The sequence below is a fragment of the Carassius gibelio genome, chromosome B22 (genome assembly GCF_023724105.1).
Source record: "Carassius gibelio isolate Cgi1373 ecotype wild population from Czech Republic chromosome B22, carGib1.2-hapl.c, whole genome shotgun sequence".
NCBI lineage: Eukaryota > Metazoa > Chordata > Actinopteri > Cypriniformes > Cyprinidae > Carassius > Carassius gibelio.
In genome coordinates, this window is record NC_068417.1 from 38,736,022 (window position 1) to 38,741,021 (window position 5,000).

Here is a 5,000-nt window from a genome sequence, read left to right on the forward strand (position 1 = left end):
CGGGCATAGCCAGGTTGGTATTGCCGTAAGCGAAGACTGCTGCAAAGAGAGTGCTATTTAAAGACCAGCCAATCTAATCGCCAGTACATTATATAAGTAGGAAAGAAAACCCAAAAGCTTAAAGCACCTGGTATTCCTAGGCAGTCTCTCATCAAAGTACTAACCAGACCTAAACCTGCTAAGATTCAGAGATCGGGCATTGACCCTTTCTTTTTTTTTTTTTTTTTTTTAATGGAAGATTATTATATAATTCATGAAATTTTCCAAAAGCTTAAAGCTTCATAATAGTCCTTTATTTCTTTAAGTATTTCTTTTGTTTCCTTGACTCTTCTCCCATCTTTCCCTATTATTTCTTTTATTATGTCTGCTTTTCCCCTACTTTTTTCTAAATTGAAAAAGAACTTGGTACATTTTTCCCCTTCCACTGTATACCTTGCTTTACTTCTTATGATAGCACCTCTGCACTTTTCTTCTTCTATTTCACTTAATTTTTCCTCCAACATTACTATCTTTTGTAAATTACTTCTTTCTTTACTTAATTCCTCCTTTAAATCCTTTCTCACTTTTCTTTCCTTCATTCCTTTCACCCTCTGTATTAAATTACCATACTCTATTGAATATTTCTTTATGTCATACTTTATATTGTCCCACCAAATTCTTTTGTCTTCTTTATACATTCTATTTTCTTCTCTATTTTCTATTAGTCTTTCTACACCCATCCTATAATCTTTTTTCCTTAAAATTCCTGAATTTAAAACCCATACCCCAGGACCTCTCTCAAATTCCCTAAAATCCATCTGAACAAACAAAATTTTATGATCACTCAAAGTTGTCTCTTTGTAATACACTTTTTCTACATATTTTCCCAAAGCTCTTTTAATTAAAACAAAATCAATTCTAGTTTGGCACATAAAGTTTTGCACTATTTGCTGTCTTGAGTATTCTCTTTTTTTCTCATTTCTTTCCCTCCATACATCAATAAGATCATTTTCTTCTATTAAAATATTAAGCTCTTTTCTCCCTTTAACTGATTTATACACCATTCCTTCTGCCATGTCAATTTTACTAAAAAGTGTATTAAAATCACCCATTATAAATACATTTTCCTCCTTTGAGATCAAAGTTCTTAAATTGTTAAAAAAATCTTTTTTCTTTTTTTCCTCCCCTGGTGCATGTATTTTATATAATATCGTCTTTCGTTCCTCACAATTCATTTCCACTGCTAAACTTTTACCTGCTCCATCATCATATATGACTTTCACTTGTCCACACCTATCTCTTCTAGTTAAAATGGCTACCCCACTTCCTCTTCCACTTTCATCGCCATTGTTATAAAAAACATCTCCATTCCACCTGCTTTTAAAATCCTCCATTTTTTCTTTTTCCAGTTTGTTTCTTGTAGTAAAATAACATTTGCTCCTTTACATAGCTCCTTCATCTTTTCAAATTTTTCCACATTCAATAAACCACTTGCTGGCTGTGGATAATCCTAAAGTGCTGTGTTCCCTCCGTTGTTTCAAAGCGTGTACTGTAGGATAAAGATGCCACTTCTCTTGGGAATTTCACCTTTATGAATCTTGTACCATCCTCAATGTCAGTTCCCGGATAGCACCTTCTCCTTATTTGAGAGGTAGGAATTACTCTCCAGCCCTCTAGCTTGTCCAAAATATCCGTGTCATCTAGGTAAGCTGGCAAATGCATAAAGGAGACAACGTACTCCCTGTTCTGTAGCCTTTTTATTTCACACAGTTTTCCTTTGATTTCTACTCCATTTACAAGTTCATCACAAATGTCTTCTTTGTCCAAAGTAACATCATATAGTCCAGATTGTTTTGGTCTTACAACTAAGATTTTTCCTACTCCCACCTTCTCCGATATAGCTTTAATAATATCTTCAGCTCCTCCATTTTGCACCTCTGTTATATCAATAGTTACGGTCGCCTCCTTAGCATATATTCTTTTTCTCTCCATCTTATTTTTCCCATTATCTTCTTGTAATCCTTTATCCGTTCCTTGATTATGTTGTCTACCTGTTTCTCGTGCCATTTCCAAGTCCGTTTCTTTATGTCCGTCCATTGTACTCATGTCCATTTTCTCCACCCGTGCAAAGACAAAAAATATAAACCACTAACCAGACAGCTCAAGGCTGCTGATTAGTGATAAAACTAAACAAAAATAACTTCAAACAATTATTTTACCTCTAAACATTATCCAAAAAACAAAACAAAACTAATAACAAACAAGTTTTGGTGAGCCTCTCTCACCCTCTGCAGCCAAACACTTCCTGTTTACCAGTGACTCACTAGCACCGCCAGGTTGGTATGGCCGTAAGCCATAAGCCAATTTTTTTTTTTTTTTTTTTTTAATGAAAGATTATTATATAATTCGTGAAATTTTCCAAAATATTAAAGCACCTGGTATTCCCAGGCAGTCTCCCATCCATGTACTAACCAGGCCCAAACCTGCTAATATTCAGAGATCGGGCATTGACTATATTTTTTGGCAAAATTATTATATACTAAGTGAAAAATGTCCAAAAAGCTTACAGCACCTGGTATTCCGAGGCGGTCTCCCATCCAAGTACCAACCAGGCCCAAACCTGCTTAGCTTCCGAGATGAGACGAGATCGGGCATAGCCAGGTTGGTATGGCCGTAAGCGAAGACTGCTGCAAAGAGAGGGCTATTTAAAGACCAGCCAATCTAATCGCCAGTACATTATATAAGTAGGAAAGAAAATCCAAAAGCTTAAAGCACCTGGTATTCCTAGGCAGTCTCTCATCAAAGTACTAACCAGGCCTAAACCTGCTAAGATTAAGAGATCGGGCATTGACTCTATTTTTTGGCAAAATTATTATATACTAAGTGAAAAATTTCCAAAAAGCTTACAGCACCTGTTATGCCGAGGCGGTCTCCCATCCAAGTACCAACCAGGCCCAAACCTGCTTAGCTTCCGAGATCAGACGAGATGGGACATAGCCAGGTTGGTATGACCGTAAGCCAAGACTGCTTCAAAGAGAGGGTTATTTAAAGACCGACCAATCTAATCACCAGTACATTATATAAGTAGGAAATAAAACCCAAAAGCTTAAAGCACCTGGTATTCCTAGGCAGTCTCTCATCAAAGTACTAACCAGACCTAAACCTGCTAAGATTCAGAGATCGGCATTGACTCTTTTTTTTTTTTTAATTTTTAATGAAAGATTATTATATAAATCGTGAAATTTTCCAAAAGATTAAAGCACCTGGTATTCCCAGGCAGTCTCCCATCCATGTACTAACCAGGCCCAAACCTGCTAATATTCAGAGATCGGGCATTGACTATATATTTTTTGGCAAAATTATTATATACTAAGTGAAAAATGTCCAAAAAGCTTACAGCACCTGGTATTCCCAGGTGGTCTCCCATCCAAGTACTAACCAGGCCCAAACCTGCTTAGCTTCCGAGATCAGACGAGATCGGGCATAGCCAGGTTGGTATGGCCGTAATCAAAGACTGCTGCAAAGAGAGGGCTATTTAAAGATCAGCCAATCTAATCGCCAGTACATTATATAAGTAGGAAAGAAAACCCAAAAACTTAAAGCACCTGGTATTCCTAGGCACTCTCTCATCAAAGTACTAACCAGACCTAAACCTGCTAAGATTCAGAGATCGGGCATTGACTCTATTATTTGGCAAAATTATTATATACTTAGTGAAAAATGTCCAAAAAGCTTACAGCACCTGGTTTTCCCAGGCGGTCTCCCATCCAAGTACTAACCAGACCTAAACCTGCTAAGATTCAGAGATCAGGGCATTGACTCTTATTTTTTTTAATGAAAGATTATTATATAATTCGTGAAATTTTCCAAAAAGATTAAAGCACCTGGTATTCCCAGGCAGTCTCCCATCCATGTACTAACCAGGCCCAAACCTGCTAATATTCAGAGATCGGACATTGACTATTATTTGACAAAATTATTATATACTAAGTGAAAAATGTCCAAAAAGCTTACAGCACCTGGTATTCCCAGGCGGTCTCCCATCCAAGTACTAACCAGGCCCAAACCTGCTTAGCTTCCGAGATCAGACGAGATCGGGCATAGCCAGGTTGGTATTGCCGTAAGCGAAGACTGCTGCAAAGAGAGTGCTATTTAAAGACCAGCCAATCTAATCGCCAGTACATTATATAAGTAGGAAAGAAAACCCAAAAGCTTAAAGCACCTGGTATTCCTAGGCAGTCTCTCATCAAAGTACTAACCAGACCTAAACCTGCTAAGATTCAGAGATCGGGCATTGACCCTTTCTTTTTTTTTTTTTTTTTTTTAATGGAAGATTATTATATAATTCATGAAATTTTCCAAAAGCTTAAAGCTTCATAATAGTCCTTTATTTCTTTAAGTATTTCTTTTGTTTCCTTGACTCTTCTCCCATCTTTCCCTATTATTTCTTTTATTATGTCTGCTTTTCCCCTACTTTTTTCTAAATTGAAAAAGAACTTGGTACATTTTTCCCCTTCCACTGTATACCTTGCTTTACTTCTTATGATAGCACCTCTGCACTTTTCTTCTTCTATTTCACTTAATTTTTCCTCCAACATTACTATCTTTTGTAAATTACTTCTTTCTTTACTTAATTCCTCCTTTAAATCCTTTCTCACTTTTCTTTCCTTCATTCCTTTCACCCTCTGTATTAAATTACCATACTCTATTGAATATTTCTTTATGTCATACTTTATATTGTCCCACCAAATTCTTTTGTCTTCTTTATACATTCTATTTTCTTCTCTATTTTCTATTAGTCTTTCTACACCCATCCTATAATCTTTTTTCCTTAAAATTCCTGAATTTAAAACCCATACCCCAGGACCTCTCTCAAATTCCCTAAAATCCATCTGAACAAACAAAATTTTATGATCACTCAAAGTTGTCTCTTTGTAATACACTTTTTCTACATATTTTCCCAAAGCTCTTTTAATTAAAACAAAATCAATTCTAGTTTGGCACATAAAGTTTTGCACTAT

General features: G+C 36.1%; 4 non-coding genes and 1 pseudogene across 4 annotated transcripts in view; all 5 read right to left on the bottom strand.

The window, feature by feature from the left end:
- Positions 1-31, bottom strand: part of LOC127994914 (5S ribosomal RNA) — a 119-nt gene extending 88 nt beyond the window's left edge. The window contains exon 1 of the ribosomal RNA XR_008167880.1: positions 1-31. This exon is cut by the window's left edge and continues 88 nt beyond it. This is a non-coding gene — a ribosomal RNA (5S ribosomal RNA).
- Positions 32-2,539: 2,508 nt separating this feature from the next.
- Positions 2,540-2,658, bottom strand: LOC128005856 (5S ribosomal RNA). Its single transcript, XR_008178495.1, has one exon. It is a non-coding gene; the product is annotated as a 5S ribosomal RNA (ribosomal RNA).
- A 221-nt stretch (positions 2,659-2,879) lies between these two features.
- LOC128007175 (uncharacterized) lies at positions 2,880-2,998 on the bottom strand (annotated as a pseudogene).
- Positions 2,999-3,369: 371 nt separating this feature from the next.
- Positions 3,370-3,488, bottom strand: LOC127995360 (5S ribosomal RNA). The gene has a single exon (XR_008168312.1). It is a non-coding gene; the product is annotated as a 5S ribosomal RNA (ribosomal RNA).
- A 498-nt stretch (positions 3,489-3,986) lies between these two features.
- Positions 3,987-4,105, bottom strand: LOC127994915 (5S ribosomal RNA). Its single transcript, XR_008167881.1, has one exon. It is a non-coding gene; the product is annotated as a 5S ribosomal RNA (ribosomal RNA).
- Positions 4,106-5,000: the final 895 nt, after the last annotated feature.